This window comes from Somniosus microcephalus, chromosome 31, assembly GCF_052327205.1.
Source record: "Somniosus microcephalus isolate GS21.2 chromosome 31, FLI_Smic_1.0, whole genome shotgun sequence".
In the NCBI taxonomy this organism is placed as follows: Eukaryota; Metazoa; Chordata; class Chondrichthyes; order Squaliformes; family Somniosidae; genus Somniosus; species Somniosus microcephalus.
In genome coordinates, this window is record NC_141017.1 from 23,751,707 (window position 1) to 23,773,021 (window position 21,315).

Below are 21,315 nucleotides of genomic sequence, written 5' to 3' on the forward strand. Positions count from 1 at the left end.
GCTAAAGGGATCAAGGGATATGGGGAGAAGGCAGGGACAAGGTACTGAATTTGGATGATCAGCCATGATCTCATTAATTGGCGGAGCAGGCTCGAGGGGCCGAATGGCCTACTCCTGCTCCTATCTTCTATGTATCCTGGCAACGCCTAACCTATCCCATAATCCCGCACTTTACAGGCAACGTGCCATCCTGCCATCGCCTAACCTATCCCATAATCCCACACCTCAAAGGCAAAGTGACAGCCTGACATCACCTAACCTATCCCATAATCCTACGGTCGTGCTAAATAAAAACAGAAAATGCTGGAGATACTCAGCAGGTCAGGCAGCATCTGTGAAGAGAGAAACAGAGTTAACATTTCAGGTCGATGCTAAATAATCGTTGATGATTCAACTCGCTGGAATAATGGCCATTCTGCACCCCGCCTCACTTTCTTGTTGAAACCGTACTGTGTGATGTTAATGTACAAATGTGTCTCTGCCCCCCTATTTTAATGGTAGCATTAATATCACCGTTAAAATAGCAGTCAGAAGAATTTCATTTGAATGGCTTAAGCATTTTGCGCACCAGCATAATGCAATCTGATTAAGGCGCGACTCCACTTGGGGTTGATGTGTGAGGGGAGAGAAGGAGGCTTCAGCTACAGGATATTGCAAAGACACAGAGGGAAGGGCAGCTGGAAGAAGCAGCCCGGATGTGAGGAGATACCCCAGACATGCCTGGGCAGTAACGTGACAGAGCGGATTGCCCATCCACCATACAGGAAAGAAAGACTTGCAGTTATATAGCGCCTTTCACGACCTCAGGACGTCCCAAAGCGCTTTACAGCCACGGAAGGTCTTTTTTGAAGTGTAGTCACTGTTGTAATGTGGGAAACGTGAGAGCCGATTTGCGCACAGCAAGCTCCCACAAACAGCAATGAGATAATGACTCAGATAATCTGTTTTAGTGGTGTTGATTGAGAGGTAATATTGGCCCCAGGACACTGGGGATAATTCCCCTGCTCTTCTTCGAAATAATGCCATGGGATTTTTTACGTCCAACTGAGAGGACAGACAGGGCCTCGGTTTAATGTCTCATTGGAAAGACGGCTCCTCTGACAGTGCAGCACTCCCTCAGCGCTGCACTGGGAGTGTCCGCCTGGATTATGGGCTCATGGATCTGTTTGTTAAGGCTCAAGTTTTCAGGAAATTCCGGGCCAGTGCCTCTGCCTAACCTGAGGTCTCTTGCCATTGGTGGTGGGGGGGTGGGGGGGTGGGGGGGGGCGGGTGTGGGGGGAGGAGGAAGTCGGGGGAGGGGCGGCAGCAGTGTTTGCCAACCCTTGGCTAATAGTCCTATCTCAGAGGTTTTGGAATTGTAGGGCTGGATTTTGCCAATGGGGACACGTTGGGGGCGGGACTGCTGGTTTTTGGGTTTCAGTCCCGCCCCCAACGACGTCCGGCCAACCCACACTATTTTCCCTTGATTGACCTTGTTAAACTCACTCTGCGGGCTTAGCCGGCCAATTCAGGGAAGGTCGGTGACAGAGGACGTCAGCGTATGACGTTTCATCTGTCAAACATTTTTGACAGATGAATTGTCAGCATTTGACAGCTTTGAGAAGCTGTCAAACACTGACAATCCCTGTTCTATGGTGAGCCCTTGCACTGAAGGCTCACCAAAACCTATTTCCTCGGCAGAAATCAGATGGCTGCTGCATCTGAGAATGCATCAGCCATTCTGTCATCTCTGCTGTTGAGATGAGGCACCTCCAGATCCCCAAGGGTTGAAGCCTGCAGGAAGAAGCAAAGGCAAGGAAACTTTTTCTAACACTTTACACTCACCTCCCATACTTACCTGTCCACACTTGCACCCATCACTTACCTCCACAGCGAACTTCTCGGTCCCTCTCACCCCCGCAGACCCACTGCTCGCCTCACTGACCCTGGTGGGATTTCCTGACGTCGGGAAGCCCGCACTTGCAGGGGTAAAATGGGGAGAAGCCTCAAAACTGCCTGTTAACTAACTGTTAACAGCCAGTTAATTGGCTGTAATCTCCTTCCCACCTCGAGGAGTCGGGAAGGGGAGATGGCGCAGAGGTGGGTTGGGAGCGGGTTCGGTACCCGCTCCCAGTTTCTGCCATTTTCCCAGCAGTCCTTCCCCCGCCTCCCTCCTCCCCCCACACCCGCCTCCCCCCCACCAAAGGCCAGGGACCTCAGGTTAGGCAGAGACACTGGCCCGGAATTTGCTGAAAACTTGAGCCTTAACAAACAGAGCCGTGGGCCCATAATCCAGGCGGACACTCCCAGTGCAGTGCTGGGGGAGGGCTGGGAAAATCCCCCCCCCCCCACCGTACTGCCTGAAACGGCAGGTCCTGGAGAGCGGGAATTGGAATGAGGGTCGCAGTCGGATCTGCAGAGCGATCGTTGTTTTCTCAGGAGCTACCCCGGGTTTGGCTGTCGCCGTTCACCTTGTGCTGAACTGACCCACAGTGCTCTCTGTGAAGCCCGAGGATTGCCAAGGGCACTTGCTATCTCGTTTGAGGCTGAGCTGCATCCAACGCCAACTTGCTCGGTGACAACACTGACCTAGCCTGACTTGAAAAGTTTCTCTCCCAGAGAGAGAGAGAAAAGAATCAAAGAGCTTCAAAGCACTGAGAGCTGCCAAGACACAGAGTGTAAGTCAATATTTAATGGCGCAAGGAGTCATTCAACTGATAGCTGGGAAGCTGCGAGTTTTATGGAGTGAGGTAACGGTTTTAGGCGAGGGGGGTTCATTTTTCATTTAAAGTTGTCAGCATCAAGCATTCCCAGCCAGGTTACATAGAATTTACACGGCACAGAAACAGGCTTTTCGGCCTTGTCAATGCTCCACACGGGCCTGCTCCCTCTCGAGTTACTTAATCTAAACCGAGCAACATATCCTTCTATTCCTTTCTCCTTCATGTACTTAACTAGCATCACCTTAAACACTATTCGCCACATTCAAACCACTCCATGCGGTAGCGAGTGCCACATTCAAACCACTCTCTGGGTAAAGATCAGAGTAAAGGCCCCACTCCCGATATTCTGCACTAACAACAACAACTTGCATTTATATAGCGCCTCGGATGAATTCCCCCCCAACTGCACCAATAAGGCATTTTTCTAATTCCTAATAAGTGTCCCTAACTCGCACCAAGCCCCGTTCGTCCGTCACCCCTCTGTGCTCGCTGACCTACATTGGCTCCCGGACCGGTAACTCCTCAATTTTAAAATTCTCATCCTTGTGTTCAAATCCCTCCATGGCCCTCGCCTCTTCCCTGTCTCTGTAACCTCCTCCAGCCGTACATCCCTCCGAGATCTCAGCGCCCCTCCAATTCTGGCCTCTTGCGCATCCCCGATTTTAATCGCTCCACCATTGGCGGCCGTGCCTTCAGCTGCCGAGGCCCTAAGCTCTGGAATTCCCTCCCTAAACCTCTCCACCTCTCTCCTCTTTTAAGACGCTCCTTAAAACCTACCTCTTTGACCAAGCTTTTGGTCACCTGCCCTAATATCTCCTTATGTGGCTTGGTGTCAAATTTTGTTTGATAATCGCTCCCGTGAAACGCCCTGGGACGTTTTACTACGTTAAAGGCGCTATATAAATGCAAGTTGTTGTTGTTGCTATAGATTGCCAATTAGTGTTGTGAGCCCATTGAAACTGACCAAATATATTTCATGGGAAGCCAAAGAGAGAGGAGACCAATGTCCTGTTAGTCTGAGCTTACTGTCAGCTGTGGCTCGGAGGGTAGCACCCCCCTCACCCGCCCCCCAACCCCCGCCTCTGATTCAGAAGGTTGTGAGTTCAGATCCCATGCCACTATTTCGAAGAAGAGCGGGGGAGTTCTCCCCGGTGTCCTGGTCAATATTTATCCCTCAACCAACATCCCTAAAACATATTATCTGGTCATTATCGCATTGCTGTTTGTGGGAGCTTGCTGTGCACAAATTGACTGCCGCGTTTCCCACATTACAACAGTGACTACACTTCAAAAAGTACTTCATTGGCTGTAAAGCGCTTTGGGACGTCCTGAGATCGTGAAAGGCGCTATAGAAATGCAAGTCCAACAACACTCAAGAAGCTCGACACCATCCGGAACAAAGCACCCCATCCACCACCTGAAACATTCACTCACTCCACCACCGGCGCACCGTGGCTGCAGTGTGTACCATCTACAAGATGCGCTGCAGCAACTCGCCAAGGCTTCTTCGGCAGCACCTCCCAAACCCGTGACCTCTTCCACCTAGAAGGACAAGGGCAGCAGGCGCATGGGAACACCACCACCTCCAAGTTCCCCTCCAAGTCACACACCATCCTGACTTAGAAATATATCGGCCGTTCCTTCATCGTCGCTGGGTCAAAATCCTGGAACTTCCTCCGTAACAGCACTGTGGGAGCACCTTCACCACACGGACTGCAGCGGTTCAAGAAGGCGGCTCACCACCACCTTCTCAAGGGCAATTAGGGATGGGCAATAAATGCGGGCACTATTTCGAAGAAGAGCAGGGGAATTCTCCCCGGTGTCCTGGCCAAAATTTATCCCTCAACCAACATAACAAAAATGGATGATCTGGTCATTATCGCGTTGCTGTTTGTGGGAGCTTGCTGTGCGCAAATTGGCTGCCGTGTTTCCCACATTACAACAGTGACCACACTTCAAAGGTACTTCATTGGTTGTAAAGCACTCTTGCGACGTCCTGAGATCGTGAAAGGCGCTATAGAAATGCAAGTCCAACAACACTCAAGAAGCCCGACGCCATCCAGGACAAAGCAGCCCGCTTGATTGGCACCCCATCCACCACCTTAAACATTCACTCCCTCCACCACCGGCGTACCGTGGCTGCAGTGTGTACCATCTACAAGATGCACTGCAGCAACTCACCAAGGCTTCTTCGACAGCACCTCCCAAACCCGCGACCTCTTCCACCTAGAAGGACAAGGGCAGCAGGCGCATAGGAACACCACCAGCTCCAAGTTCCCCTCCAAGTCACACACCATCCTGACTTGGAAATATATCAGCCGTTCCTTCATCGTCGCTGGGTCAAAATCCTGGAACTCCCTCCCTAACAGCACTGTGGGAGTACCTTCACCACACGGACTGCAGCGGTTCAAGAAGGCGGCTCACCACTACCTTCTCAGGGGGAACTAGGGATGGGCAATAAATGCCGGCCAGCGACGCCCTCGTCCCTTGAACTAATAAAAAAACAAGTATTTTCTTTCAAACAGAGGAATTCTGAGCTGGAAACACATGAGCAGTGAGATACCTTAAACACTGTTAACAATGCACCATGATTGTTCGGAAGTTATCCAACAGTATTGTATACAAAATGGTGGCTGAGCCAACCTGCATAACAACTGACATGGTAATTAAGATTAATTTATTGTTTGTGATGTGCTTTGCGAGCTCTGATAAGGTGCCATATCAATACAAATTCTCGCTTCTTACAGCACTTAGCAGAGCTATTAAATGATATGTATCTCTCCCCGGCTCTCTTTCTTCCCCCCCCCCCCCCTCAAAACAATAATTACCTTTCCTTCCACCTTTAACACAAAATTGGGAAAGAAACAAGATAAATAAGAAATATATGGGAATAAAAAAATGAGGCTGGGCAGCAGTAGTGGGCGCTACAGTTGATCTAGGGACGGTGGGAGGGGGAGAGGAGGCGGAGATTGGCCACGGTTCCTGCTCCTGATCACGATCCAGTGACTCACACCTTAAAATTGTGTGAGCGTGTGCATGTGTGTGTGTGCGTGTGTGTGTGTATGTGTGTGTGTGTGAGTGTGTGTTGTGTGCATGTGTTGTGTGTGTGTGTTGTGTGAGTGTGTGTGCATGTGTGTGTTGTGTGCGTGTGTGCATGCGTGTGTTGTGTGCTTGTGTTGTGTGAGCATGTGTGTGTGTGCGTGTGTGCATGTGTGTGTTGTGTGTGTGCGTGTGTTGTGTGAGTGTGTGTTGTGTGTACGTGTGTGTGTTGTGTGTGTGCGCATGTGTGTGTTGTGTGTGCATGTGTGTGTTGTGTGTGCGTGTGTGCCTGTGTGTGTGCGCATGTGTGTGTGCGTGTGTGTGTTGTGTGCTTGTGTGTGTGCGTGTGTTGTGAGTGTGTGTTGTGTGTGCATGTGTTGTGTGAGCATGTGTTGTGTGAGTGTGTTGTGTGTGCATGTGTTGTGTGAGCATGTGTTGTGTGAGTATGTGTTGTGTGTGCATGTGTTGTGTCTTATGTGCGTTGTGTGTGTTTGTGTGTGTTGTGTGTCTGCGTGTTGTGTCCGTGTGTATGTGAGTGTGATGTGTGTGTATGAATTGTGTGTGCGTGTGTTGTGTGTGTGCGTGTGCAGAATACGCAACACACACAACTCATGCACACACACAACATATGTACACACAACACACACAAACACACACACATGTATTGTGCATGTATTTTGTGTGTGTGCGTGTTTTGTGTGCATGTGTGTTATGTGTGTGTGTGTGCCTGTGTTGTGAGTGTGCGTGCGTTGTGTGCATGTGTGTTGTGTGTACTTGTGTTGTGTGCGTGTGCGTGCGTTGTGTGCCTGTGTTGTGAGTGTGCGTGCGTTGTGTGCATGTGTGTTGTGTGTACTTGTGTTGTGTGTGTGCGTGCGTTGTGTGCCTGTGTTGTGTGTGTGCGTGCGTTGTGTGCCTGTGTTGTGTGCGTGTGCGTGCGTTGTGTGCCTGTGTTGTGTGTGTGCGTGCGTTGTGTGCCTGTTGTGTGTGTGCGTGCGTTGTGTGCCTGTGTTGTGTGTGTGCGTGCGTTGTGTGCCTGTGTTGTGTGTGTGCGTGTGTTGCGTGCGTGTGTTGTGTGTAATCAGGGTTAACTACAATGCCTCCAGCAGTTGAATAGTTTGCCAACAGCCACACATAAAGAACGGCCAAGTGGACGAGATATCAAAGGGCGATTGGTGCCCATGTAGGCCAACAAACTCAGGGAGGGCCTTGCGGAGAGGAGGGAGAGAAGAAGTTTTTTTTAAGAAAGGGACAAGGGATTGACTTCGCAGATTCTCTGGCGATAAAGTGGATTTGAGACTCAGGAGTTGGCTGGAGGAAGTTTTCACAGTACAGTTATAATGTGACACAAATACTCCCCCTCTCCTGAACTACCAGTAGAAAATGCTCTGGAAAATTGTGCAATAAACACTTGTGTCTGGGTTGACAGGGTGCAATTAAACGTCATTAAAACTGACTGGTATTTACGATAGGGATCAGCAGGCACGCTGTTAAAAATAGAGGCGGTGGAACACGGTGTGCTCTTCAGAAGTGCAGCTTACACAATGGAATTCGCAGATGAAACAAAGCCAGCTCGCCGAGCCCTTACTCCAAGCCTGACATTACAAAGCATCATCTCTTATGAATGAGGGGCGCTTTGATTTTTCCACCGACTCTGTCGGCACTCTGCCTTGTCTGGTGGCTGCTTCCCTTTTCAGTTAAAGAGGCAGGTTTCATTCTGGATTGTTGGAGGGACTGCACTGTTAGGCAAACCCTTGTTGTTGGAAACCTCGCATTAAAAAAAGCAAAAGTTGCTCCCACTTCTACATCTAAAGTCCCCACTCCAGAGACTTGAGCACAGAATCCAGGCTGACGCTCCCAGTGCGGTGCTGAGGGAGTGCTGCACAGTCGGAGGTGCCGTCTTTCGGATGAGACGTTAAACCGAGGCCCCGTCTGCTCTCTCGGGTGGATGTAAAAGATCTCACGGCATTATTTCGAAGAAGAGCAGGGGAGTTCTCCCCGGTGTCCTGACCAGTATTTATCCCTCAATAAACATCACTAAAAAAACAGATTATCCGGTCATTATCGCATTGCTGTTTGTGGGAGCTTGCTGTGCGCAATTTGGCTGCCGCATTTCCCACATTACAACAGTGACTCCACTTCAAAAAAGTGCTTCATTGGCTGTAAAGCGCTTTGCAACGTCCGCTGGTTGTGAAAGGCGCTATAGAAATGCAAGTCTTTCTTTTTCTTAAAATGTTAAGCTGCCATTTTATCAGATGTGCCCCAGCATTTTCTGTTTTGAGTTTCAGATCTCCAGCTTTGACAGGTTTTTTTTAAATTTCGAAAAGCCCGTTCTCGCTTTCCTGTTAAAATGTTTTATGATCTCACAGCCCAGGCCGTGATGAAATGAGCTCCAGATAGGGAAGGACTACGGTGCCATGTCCTCTACCAGTTTGTGCTAATGAGGTCCGAATGTCGTTAGAAAACCTTGTTTGCGGTTGCGTGGGGCGCGGGCGCGGTCACGGTTTCCGTTCTGAAGCAGGCCGCCTGCCCCGTGAAGCTTGGTGCATGTCCCACAATGACCAGGCTGGTTGGGAGGCAGGAACAGCTCAGCTGTACGGCCCAGGACGGCCCCAGCTTCGGCGCCAAGCCGTTGCTGGGTTACCGGCCAACGGGGCAGGCCTGTCGGCCTCAGCGCCCCCCGGGTTAAGGAGGTGGAAGATCGGCCTGGGCTGCTGCTGCTGATCTCTGCACAGCGCCCCCTGGCTGCAAAGCGTGCGTGTTTGGGTGACCGCTTTGCGGAACACCTCCGTTCAGTCCGTAAGGGTGACCCTGAGCTTCCGGTCGCCTGTCATTTTAATTCACTGCCCCACTCCCACTCGGACCTCACCGTACTCGGGCTCTTGCATTGTTCCAATGAAGCTCAGCATAAGCTCGAGGAACAGCACCTCATCTTCCGATTAGGCACTTTACAGCCTTCCGGACTCAACATCGAGTTCAACAATTTCAGATCATAACTGCGGCCCCTATTACATTTTTACTTATATTTTTTATCCACACCTTTGTTTTGGCCTTTCCCCCCCCCCCTTTTTTTCTCTCCCACATGGCAGCTGTCTCCCATTCTGCCAGCGCATTTCACACCTAATCTAGAGCCGCCTTTTGTCTCCACTAGTCCTATCACCATCTCATCTGGTTTTGAATACCTCTTAATGTCTCTTCACTTCTCTTTTGTTCTCTCCCAGCCCCCAAACTGGCCTTTTAATTTGTTTCATTTCCTGTGCTTCTTCAGTCTTGACAAAGGGTTTGACTCGAAACGTCGACTCTAATTTCTCTCCACGGATGTTGCCTGGCCTGCTGAGTTTTTCCAGCATTTTCTGTTGTTATTTCGGATTTCCAGCATCCGCAGTATTTTGCTATCGTGCGTGTTTGGATGTTGGACCAGGGCAGGATCGTGCTCGGCGGCGATGCCCCACACGGCCAAATAGTACGCTGACCCTCACTGTCTGAATGCCGAAGCGTGGTCAACTTCAGCGAGGTACCGGGCGGCAGCGCATGTGCGCTCGTGTGGGGCCCGTGCCCCAGGAAGTGTCAGCGCCTTCAGGAAAGGAGGGGAGAGAATTGGGGGCAATAAAATAATCTCTAATGGCCGTCTCTCAGTGATGCATTCCCGATCCCCACCCCCCCACTCCTCCCCATCTCACCCAGGGAACGTTATCATCAGTCCACCTCTCATCAATGTTCCCCGTAATTATTTTTTGAGGTTTGCGGCCCCTTTAAGGGGCTGTGCGAACCCATTCACATCGCAAAATTTAACGTTGCCTCTCATTATCCCATTTGTCATTTAATCTCTCCTGCCTTCCATCCTATCACAGACCTTCCCTTTTGTTCTTTCCTCCCCTCCCCACTTTCCTGGCCCTTACACTCGCTTAAAACCTGTTCCATCTCCAGCTTTTCCAGTTCTGACGAAGGGTCATCGACCTGAACCGTTAACTCTGTTTCTCGCTCCACAGATGCTGCCTGGCCTGCTGAGTGTATCCCAGCATTGTCTGTTTTTTTTATTTTACCTTATATAACCCAGCCCTGACAACCTGGGACACACCCTGAGGGCCCACAGGACCAGAGGTGAGGCCTGCTGGATTCACGGAGCATCCCGAGGGGCGGGTCCAAGCTCCGAGAACCTCCCAAAGCCTGTCAGACGGTGAACCTCCGGCACTTGCAGGGCACGAGACGTGACGAGTGAGTGAAACAAAAGCCAGCAGTCGATGCTCAAATATCGGGAGCCGAGACAGATGGGCATGGTGGCCTCCTCCTGCGCTGTATCATTCTAGGAGCCTATGATTCTATGATATGTTGGTAAGGTGGGAGGAGGCTCATGTGGAAGATACACACCGGCATAGACCTGTGGGGCCAAACAGCCTGTTTCTGTGCTGATGGGGTAAAGGGAGCGCTAAAAGTTAGCGCCCCCATGGCCGATTTTCCTAGGTAGCGCCCTGAGAGGGAGGAGGGGCGCTACTGGAAGCGCCCCGTGTCCCGCTTGTGGCGCTGCGAGCCAATATCGCGGCACGTTACTGCAGGCCTTCCTCCCCTTCTTAAAGGGGAGGGGCCTGGCGCAGCGCGTCCCGGCGTCCAGCTGGGCCACCGGGGATGGGGAGTGCCGGCAAAAGAGGAGTGCCGGGCTCACGGAGAGCAGCCGGCACCCGGCGGGGCGGAGGGGCTTCACAGGGGCCGGGGACAACAACGGGGGCAGGTGCTGGCAGGCCGCCAGCATCAAAAATGGCCGCCCGCCACCTCCCCTTTAACTAGCACTGCCCCGGCCGCAAGTAGGCCCCCCTGACCCCGCCGGACATAGCTTCCAATATTACAGCCGGGGGCGCGAGCGGGAGACTGTACATGGTGATGACATCATCGCCGGCGGCGCAGCACCGCGTGATGCTAATGGTTAGCGCTGCCGCTAACCTCCCGCTGAATTTCGCCAGAGGTGTTCGCGACGCCGTGCCCAGGCGCTAGTTGATTTGCGCCAGTTACCGCCCTCTTAGGGCTCTAGCAGGAGGTGCAAATCAACCGAATTTAGCCCCCGTAATTTAAACAGACATCCCACATTCCTGGAAGTCCATCTCATTCCAAGGGCAAGACATTGTTGTCAAAAATTCTAGGGTTGTAAACCAAACACTTTCACACCAAAAAGGGAAAGGAGCTAAACAGGCAATAGGCAGAGAAGGGGGAGAAAGTAGATTCTCCTGGCTTTTAAACACTCTCGGGACAGCTACAGCACGGGTTAGATACAGAACAAAGCTCCCTCTACACTGTCCCATCAAACACTCCCAGGGCAGGTACAGCACGGTTTAGATACAGAGTAAAGCTCCCTCTACACTGTCCCATCAAACACTCCCAGGGCAGGTACAGCACGGATTAGATACAGAGTAAAGCTCCCTCTACACTGTCCCATCAAACACTCCCAGGGCAGGTACAGCACGGGTTAGATACAGAGTAAAGCTCCCTCTACACTGTCCCATCAAACACTCCCAGGGCAGGTACAGCACGGGTTAGATACAGAGTAAAGCTCCCTCTACACTGTCCCATCAAACACTCCCAGGGCAGGTACAGCACGAGTTAGATACAGAGTAAAGCTCCCTCGACACTGTCCCATCAAACACTCCCAGGGCAGGTACAGCACCGGTTAGATACAGAGTAAAGCTCCCTCTACACTGTCCCATTAAACACTCCCAGGGCAGGTACAGCACGGGTTAGATACAGAACAAAGCTCCCTCTACACTGTCCCATCAAACACTCCCAGGGCAGGTACAGCACGGGTTAGATACAGAACAAAGCTCCCTCTACACTGTCCCATCAAACATTCCCAGGGCAGGTACAGCACGGGTTAGATACAAAACAAAGCTCCCTCTACACTGTCCCATCAAACACTCCCAGGGCAGGTACAGCACGAGTTAGATACAGAGTAAAGCTCCCTCTACACTGTCCCATCAAACACTCCCAGGGCAGGTACAGCACGGGTTAGATACAGAGTAAAGCTCCCTCTACACTGTCCCATCAAACACTCCCAGGGCAGGTACAGCACGGGTTAGATACAGAGTAAAGCTCCCTCTACACTGTCCCATCAAACACTCCCAGGGCAGGTACAGCACGGGTTAGATACAGCGTAAAGCTCCCTCTACACTGTCCCATCAAATACTCCCAGGGCAGGTAGAGCACGGGTTAGACACAGAGTAAAGCTCCCTCTACACTATCTCATCAAACACTCCCAGGGCAGTACAGCACCGGTTAGATACAGAGTAAAGCTCCCTCTACACTGTCCCCATCAAACACTCCCAGGGCAGGTACAGCACGGGTTAGATACAGAGTAAAGCTCCCTCTACACTGTCCCATCAAACACTCCCAGGGCAGGTACAGCACGAGTTAGATACAGAGTAAAGCTCCTTCTACACTGTCCCATCAAACACTCCCAGGGCAGGTACAGCACGGGTTAGATACAGAGTAAAGCTCCCTCTACACTGTCCCATCAAACACTCCCAGGGCAGGTACAGCACGGGTTAGATACAGAGTAAAGCTCCCTCTACACTGCCCCATCAAACACTCCCAGGGCAGGTACAGCACGGGTGAGATACAGAGTAAAGCTCCCTCTACACTGTCTCATCAAACAGACCCAGGGCAGGTACAGCACGGGTTAGATACAGAGTAAAGCTCCCTCTACACTGCCCCATCAAACACTCCCAGGGCAGGTACAGCACGGGTTAGATACAGAGTAAAGCTCCCTCTACACTGTCCCATCAAACACTGCCCATAACCTGGTGCATGTACACAATCTCTGCCTCTGGCCAACCGTGGCTCAGTGGGCAGCTCCCTCTCACCTCTGAGTCAGAAGTTTGTGTGTTCAAGTCCCACTTCAGAGACTTGAGCATATAAATCCAGGCTGGCCCTCCACTGCAGTACTGCGGGAGTGCTGCACTGTCGGAGGCGCCATCTTTCAGACGAGACATTAAACTGAGGCCCCGTCTGCTCTCTCAGGTGGACGTAAAAGATCCCACGGCACTATTTGGAAGTAGAGCAGGGGGAGTTCTCCCCGGTGTCCTGGCTAAGATTTATTCCTCAATCAACATCTAAAACAGATGATCTGGGTCATTATCACATTGCTGTTTGTGGGAGCTTGCTGTGCGCAAATTGGCTGCCGCGTTTCCTACATTACAACAGTGACCACACTTCAAAAAGTGCTTCATTGGCTGTAAAGCGCTTTGGGACGTCCTAAGGTTGCGAAAGGCGCTATAGAAATGTAAGTCTTTCTTTCCGTTGCACCTAAAGAGGCTGTCTATGAAATACTGTGTGGCAAACATCATTTGTTTGTTAGGGTGAGAGGGCAGAGTTGAAAAGTTTGGTCTATTTTTAGTCGTGATGTTATGGTAGGACAACAGGGTTCAAGTCACTGCGTTGTGAACTTGGAAACAAAGCGAGGCTTGCAGACACTTTCCACGTGAGTATACACTTTGGAAAGTCGGTGAAAAACAGATAATTCTTCAGGATGTTTCACTGTGTCGATGGAATCCAAATTCGTTTTCTTTGGAGAAACGGTTGGTCAGGAATTTCCTGGACTGGTTCCTCTCAGGCCCCGCAGGCTCCACTTCTCAGGTTGGCTGTTAGGCCGAGCTCCCTCCTTCATCAAGCGGGTGACATTTGCAAGCACACTGTGCCAAGTTGGCAGAGAGAGAGAGAGACAAAAATCACTGTTACGCAATTTGTTTTTTGGACTGTGAGCGGAATATTATCTGTTCCAAAATGTTTCTACGTACAATGGGAACTGGGGCCTTGTTAAAGTGAGTGGTGCGGCTGAGCTCAGAGTGAATCCGCAGTTTGAAATAATTAACTTCAGCCTTAGCACCCGTGTTTCTGCTGGCTGCAGGCACATCTTAGTGTACAGTGCAGCAGCTAAGGGCGCAGCCAAAACGATCGAGGAGTTTGAGGGATCGGATTATGTGGTGTGGTTATGCAAATTGGGCCTGTTCTCACTGGAAAAGAGAAGGCTGAGGGACGAAGGTGGGTGAAGAAATAGAAAGTATTCAAAACCACAGCAAAACATTAGGAAAATCAGAGTGGGAACCACAAATTCATTTGCAGCCTCAGAGATGGAACATTAGGAACAGGATTAGGCCATTCAGCCCCTCCAGATTGTTAGGAACATTAGGAACAGGAGGAGGCCATTCAGCCCCTCAAGCCTGATACGATAGGAACAGGAGGAGGCCACTCAGACCCTCGAGCCTGTTTCATCAGAAACAGGAGGAGGCCATTCAGCCCCTCGAGCCAGTTACATAGGAACATTAGGAACAGGAGGAGGCCATTCAGCCCCTCGAGCCAGTTACATAGGAACATTAGGAACAGGAGGAGGCCATTCAGCCCCTCGAGTCTGTTACATAGGAACATTAGGAACAGGAGGAGGCCATTCAGCCCCTCGAGCCAGTTACATAGGAACATTGGGAACAGGAGGAGGCCACTCAGACCCTCGAGTCTGTTACATAGGAACAAGAGGAGGCCATTCAGCCCCTCAAGCCAGTTACATAGGAACATTAGGAACAGGAGAAGGCCATTCAGCCCCTCGAGTCTGTTACATAGGAACTTTAGGAAAAGGAGGCCATTCAGCCCTTCGAGCCAGTTACATAGGAACATAAGGAACAGGAGGAGGCCACTCAGACCCTCGAGCCTGTTACATCAGAAACAGGAGGAGGCCATTCAGCCCCTCGAGCCAGTTACATAGGAACATTGGGAACAGGAGGAGGCCATTCAGCTCCTCGAGCCAGTTACATAGGAACATTAGGAACAGGAGAAGGCCATTCAGCCCCTCGAGCCTGTTACGTAGGAACATTAGGAAAAGAAGGAGGCCATTCAGCCCCTAGAGCCTGTTAGGAACATTAGGAACAGGAGGAGGCCATTCAGCCCCTCGAGTCTATTACATAGGAACTTTAGGAAAAGAAGGAGGCCATTCAGCCCCTCGAGCTAGTTACATAGGAACATAAGGAACAGGAGGAGGCCATTCAGCCCCTCGAGTCTGTTACATAGGAACTTTAGGAAAAGAAGGAGGCCATTCAGCCCCTTGAGCTAGTTACATAGGAACATTAGGAACAGGAGGAGGCCATTCAGCCCCTTGAGCCAGTTACATAGGAACATTAGGAACAGGAGGAGGCCATTCAACCCCTTGAGTCTGTTACATAGGAACAGGAGGAGGCCATTCAGCCCCTCGAACCTGTTAGGAACATTAGGAACAGGAGGAGGCCATTCAGCCCCTCAAGCCTGCATTGCCATTCAATTAGATCATGGCTGATCGCCAGCTCAGCTCTATATACCCACCTTCATTCCATATCCCTTGATACCTTTACAACAACAACAACTTGCATTTATATAGCGCCTTTAACGTAGTAAATCGTCCCAGGGCGTTTCACAGGAGCGATTATCAAACACAATTTGACACCGAGCCACATAAGGAGATATTAGGGCAGGCGACCAAAAGCTTGGTCAAAGAGGTTGGTTTTAAGGAGCGTCTTAAAGGAGGAGAGAGAGGTAGCGAGGCGGAGAGGTTTAGGGAGGGAATTCCAGAGCTTGGGAGCACTTTTGTTACCCGACAAAGCGTCCATAGCCTTTGTGGGGAGGGGGGGGGAGAGAATTCCAGAGTTCTCGGGCAAACTCCGGGAAACATGACTGTACCTGCGTTACGTAAACCGTACAAAAGCAGCGAGGAGAAAGCCTAGTCGTGAGCTGCTTGCTTTTGAACATTTCTGCACAAATTGTCGGCCAGTGAATAGAGCCAAATTAGATCGGAGCAGGGTTGTGGATAAATGAAAGCCCTGGAGCCTATTAGCACAGCTAAATCCAGCACTTACATAAGTCATGACACCCCATTGTATAACACAGCCCAGCTCTCCTGATAATCACTTATATAAGCCATGGAAAAAAAAGAGCTTCCTTTGATCCTGTTCCATTAATGCAAGTCATGCTTACAGTCAACATGTTACATAAAGGGGCCTTAGTCACAGTAAACTGTAGCAGGTTATGTAACCTCCCGATTTAACACAGAACACAGAGTGAATCACTCAGCTGCCTCAGAATTAAAGGAACATTCTCCTCGTAAGGTGGGGGCGGGGGGGAGCACAATGGGCCAGTAATTCCGGTCCCAACGCGTGAGTACGGACGGTGTACTCACGCGTGGGCCCGTTGGAAGTGCCGGATTTCAGCATGCACAGCGCATGCGCGGGAAACCGGCATTTCCTCTCCATCGAATAAAGGGGTTAAGAGGTCCAACCTGCGCGCACGCGTTGAACTTCCTTTTTTTTGACAGGTTTGCGCGCGTGTGCAAGGGCCTGAACTTCTTAGAAATGAAAAAAGGAAGTGTAAGGAGTGGATTTTTGAAGGTAAGTGGTCTATTATTTAAAATTATTACATTTTTTCCACAGATTCATTGTTTATAAGGACTTTACAGTAAGGTAAGTTTATTTTTAGACCCGATTTTGTAAAAAATTATTTTTTTCAAAAATTTTATTAATTGTTTTAAATAGTTTTTAAAAGTTATTTATAGTTTATTTAATTATTGGGATTTTTTTAAATTTTAATTAAAGTTAAACTAGTCTTTTGGGCGCCCGTACTTTTCATGAGTTTGACAGTCTTTAACTATCAAACTCATGAATGAGTTTCCCCTCCCCTGATTGGCTGCACAGTGCTCACCTGATCCCAGCCGGCACATCGCACTAACTACGCCGCTGGATCAGGTTAGCACATCGCGCCGACATCTGAACCGGGCCAGTGAGAGGAAATGCAAGCAAGCCCAGGCTTCAGATGTCGGCGCGCCGGGTGAGTGCACATCGGGGGCTTGCACGCGCGGCAAGCTCCCGATCCTAATTTCTGGCCCAATATTTTTTTTGAGAGGGGGGGAAATCGTGCCCTTTGGCGGCCTTGGAAATTATCTTCAGGGTGCAGATGGACTTTGGCGATGGGATTTTGTGACTGGGTTGCAGGCAGCGTGGGTGGCCACCCGGGGGAGAGAGAGCTACAATTGAACTGATCATTAAGGGATCAGGCCTAGAAATTATTACGGGCGGGCACGCAAAAAAAACGGGCTGGAGCGGATCTGCCGCCCGTCATACACAGCGCCTAATAGTCCGTTCCATTGACTCTTCTTCTTCTTAGGCAGTCCCTCGGAGCCGAGGATGACTTGCTTCCACATTAAAACTGAGTTCTCAGGTGACTGATGAGTCCAATGCGGGACCTACAGTCTCTGTCACAGGTGGGGCAGACGGTGGTTGAAGGGGTGGGTGGGTGGGGTGCTTGGGTTGACGTGCACTCCTTGCGCTGCCTTCCACTTGCTCCCGGCGAAGAGACTCGAGGTGTTTGGCGCCTTCCCGGATGCTTCTCCTCCACTTTGTGCGGTCTTGGGCCAGGGATTCTCAGGTGTCGGTGGGGATGTCGCACTTTTTCAAGGAGGCTTTGAGGGTGTCCTTGAAGCGTTTCCTCTGCCCACCTGGGGCTCTCTTGCCGTGTCGGAGCTCCGAGTAGAGCGCTTGTTTTGGGAGTCTCGTATCGGGCATGCGGACAATGTGACCCGTCCATCGGAGCTGATCGAGCGTGGTCAAAGCTTCGATGCTGGGGATGTTGGCCTGAGCGAGAACACTGACGTTGGTGCGCCTATCCTGCCAATGGATTTGCAGGATCTTGCGGAGGCAGCGTTGGTGGTACCTCTCCAGTGCTTTGAGGTGCCTGCTGTACATGGTCCATGTCTCTGAGGCATACAGCAGGGTGGGTATCACTGCTGCTCTGTAGACCATGAGCTTAGTGCTGGGTTTGAGGTCCTCGTCTTCAAACACTCTCTTCCTCAGGCGACCGAAGGCCGCACTGGCACACTGAAAGCGGTGTTGGACTTCGTCATCGACGTCTGCCCTTGTTGACAGTAGGCTCCCAAGGTATGGAAAGTGGTCCACATTGTCCAAGGCCTTGTCGTGGATTTTGATAATCGGGGGGCAGTACTGTGTGGCGGGGACAGGTTGGTAGAGGACCTTTGTCTACAATTAAGCTGAGTATCAGGTGCTGCGTATAACGATGTGGCTGATCTGATACTGCCCATTTTCTAGACCCAGATTTCTTAAATAATACCCTGTAATTACTCTGCAATATAATTAACTGATCAGAATCGTGCGGCGAGGCGCGTTTGAAATAGAGTTTAACCCTCGGACTTCCCTGGTATCTTTTAGCGGGGAGGATTTCAGCTGCTGCTCTGTGAAGCCGAAACGGACACTAATATTACAGTAATAAATCCTTCTCGCTGTCAGGTGTCAGCCGTGGCTCAGTGGGCAGCACCCTCGCCTCATGAGTCAGAAGGTTGTGGGTTCAAGCCCCACTCCAGGAGACTTGAGCACAAAAATCCAGGCTGACGCTCCCAGCGGAGCGCCGCACTGTCGGAGGTGCCGTCTTTAGGATGAGACGTTAAACCGAGGCCCCTGCCTGCCCTCTCAGGGGAACACAAAAGATCCCGCAACACAAATTTGAAGAAGAGCCGGTGTTCTAATATTTATTTATTTTGGTTCGTTCCTGGGAGGTGGGCGTCGCCGGCAAGGCCCATCCCTAATTGCCCTTGAGAAGGTGGTGGTGAGCCGCCTTCCTGAGCAGCTCTCCCTCCGCGCGGCAAATCCCTCGACCAACACCTACAAAGCAGGTTATCTGGTCATTGTTGTTTGTGGGAGCTTGCTGTGCATAGATTGGCTGCTGCTCTACACTTCAAATAAAGTACTTGGTTGGTTGTAAAGCGCTTTGGGAAGTCCTGAGGTTGCGAAAGGCGCTATAGAAATGCAAGTCTTTCTGTTTTGTAGGCTTTTTAACACGCCTGTGGGAGTCAACAACTCCGATATTTACAGTGTCTTTAATGTAATAAATTGCTCCAGAGTGCTTCACAGAAGTGACAAATAAACCCTGACATAATAAAACTCACTACGCACTTGGTTCGAGTATAAAGCAAGGCTTTAATCAACTTGTTTCAGAACATGGAGGTCTAGTTGTCCTTCACTAGTTCCTGTCTTACAAAATGTCCCTGTGCAAGCTGGGCCCACGCCCGAGTATTTATACTCCTTGGACGACGCCACCAGCTGGCCGTCCAGTGTTATTTCATGAGTCATTTCTTCATGATGATGAGATTTATAACAAACCCCATACGGCGATGGGAGAGGTTGCTGGAGGTGTTTGAAGGTGCGGTAGGTTTGGAGAAGGCTTTTGAAGGAGGGATGGAAGAAGCAAGGAGGAGGGGATTAGGGAGAGTTGGGAGAACAGTGGTCATGTAGGGCTGGAGGAGGCTGCAGAGGTAAAGAGGAGCGAGGCCATAGAGCGACTTGGAAACAATCTTAGTGACACCCATGAACTAATAGGAGTTGTGGGATAAAAGAGCTCTGGATTGGGCTTCATTTGTCTCCACCTCCCTATTCTTCTCAATCAGACTGATTAACACCTCATCAGATTTTGATATTCGATAGTTGAAGGGAGTTTCAAAGTGCTTCAGTTGTTTTTTCTCTCATACTTTACAGTCAGATTTAAAACGCACGCTCCATTCTGAACTAGCAACAAATAGGAATCCTTGAGTTAGCTTGCCGTATCTTCAATAGAACGTCCTGTAGTAACCGTACATTAGACAATAAACTATTTGAACTGTCTTTGTTTAAGAACATAAGAACATAAGAAATAGGAGCAGGAGTCGGCCATTCAGCCCCTCGAGCCTGCTCCGCCATTCAATGAGATCATGGCTGATCTTCTACCTCATCACCACGCTCCCCATTATTAACTTTTATTTTATATTATTTATTATTTAATTATCCCACTGTGACTTTCACTTGAACTTTTTTTAAGCTTAAATAAGTTTCCTCCTTGCTCAGCTGGGGCCCTCCCACCTCCCGACCCAACAACAATAACTACTTGCATTTATCTAGTGCCTTTAATGTAGTCAAACATCCCAAGGAGTATAAAAGTAGGGAAGTCCTGCTACAACTGTACAGGGCGCTGGTGAGACCACACCTGGAGTACTGCGTACAGTTTTGGTCTCCTTATTTAAGGAAGGATATACTTGCATTGGAGGCAGTTCAGAGACGATTCACTAGATTAATTCCAGAGATGAGGGGGTTGACTTATGAAGAAAGGTTGAGCAGGTTGGGCCTATACTCATTGGAATTTAGAAGAATGAGAGGTGATCTTATTGAAACATATAAGATACCGAGGGGGCTCGACAAGGTAGATACAGAGAGGATGTTTCCCCTCGTGGGGAAATCTAGAACTCGGGGGCACAGTTTTAGAATAAAGGATCGCCCTTTTAGAACTGAGATGAGGAGGAATTTCTTCTCTCAGAGGGTCGTAAATCTGTGGAATTCTCTGCCCCGGAGAGCCGTGGAGGCTGGGTCATTAAATACATTTAAGGTGGAGATAGACAGATTTTTTGCAAGATAAGGGAGTGAAGGGTTATGGGGAGCGGGCAGGGAAGTGGCTTTGAGCCCAAGATCAGCCATGATCTTATTGAATGGCGGAGCAGGCTCGAGGGGCCAAGTGGCCTATTCCTGCTCCTATTTCTTATGTTCTTATTAAGGCACTTCACAGGAGAGATGAGCAAACCGCCTACATTTGAAGCAGTCCCAGATTGGTTGAAGATCCAGTCCAAATCCAGATTTGAATCCAGCCGGGAGGCTGAACACTCTGGTCAGATCTGGCCATCCCAGGTCAGAGTGCTCGGTCAGATTCGGGCTCTGGTCCGATGCTCCAAATGATCCCGAGCACCCGGTGAATCTCTGGCCTCTTCTCGACGGGGTTGGCCTGGCAGCAAACCCACTGCGTCTTCCCACTCAGGCTGCCGAGTTCCAAATTGCAGCCCGCGGGCTTTGGCCGGGGGTTGCGTGGCGCCTGCTCGGTTGAGCCGGTTGCAATCCCGAAGCGGTCAACTCCCGGCGGCTTCAGGGCTCCGGTTTCCGCCGCCTGGACAGGGTTAACATCTCCCCCCATTGGCGCCAGTTTCCATACACCCGGCTCCATCACCCGACTGCCTCCCTCGGATCCCTCCGCTGCCCTCGGTGTCGTCACACCGCTTCTCCGACATCCGCTCCTGGATGAGCCGCAAAGGCATCCAGTTAGACGTTGGGAGGACCGACGCCATTGTCTCTGGCCCCCCCGCCGTCAACTTCACACCCCAGCCACTGATTCCATCACCCTTCCTGATCATTGTCTCAGGCTGAAAAAGATTGCTGACAATCCTGGCCAGCGAGTCGACCGCGAGTTGAGCTTCCAACCTCATATTCGAGGAAGAGCAGGGGGAGTTCTCCCCGCTGTCCTGGATAATATTTATCCCTCAATCAACGTCACAAAAACAGATGATCTGGTCATTATCACATTGCTGTTTGTGGGAGCTTGCTGTGCGCGATTTGGCTGCCCTGTTTCCCACATTACAACAGTGACCACACTTCAAAAAGTACTTTATTGGCTGGAAAGCGCTTTGGGGGTGCCTTGAGGTTGTGAAAGGTGCCATAGAAATGCAAGTCTTCCTTTCTTTATATCCTCTCCATCCCCAAGACTGCCAACTTCCACCTCGCCT

The 21,315-nt window shown here is 50.5% G+C and overlaps 1 protein-coding gene and 1 long non-coding RNA gene across 3 annotated transcripts in view; one reads left to right on the forward strand and one right to left on the reverse strand.

Annotated features, from left to right (window-relative positions):
• The window catches only part of LOC147097645 (uncharacterized), a 41,606-nt gene that overhangs the window by 8,447 nt on the left and 11,844 nt on the right, over positions 1 to 21,315 (reverse strand). The window lies entirely within an intron of this gene.
• The window catches only part of nfil3-6 (nuclear factor, interleukin 3 regulated, member 6), a 47,567-nt gene continuing 39,404 nt past the window's right edge, over positions 13,153 to 21,315 (forward strand). Inside the window, exon 1 of one of the 2 annotated variants that reach the window (XM_085971636.1) lies at positions 13,153 to 13,200. The gene's annotated coding sequence lies outside the window, so the exon portion shown is untranslated. Of the gene's footprint in view, positions 13,201 to 16,063; positions 16,124 to 21,315 lie in introns of those variants that run through there. The other variant, XM_085971635.1, reaches the window with a different exon arrangement.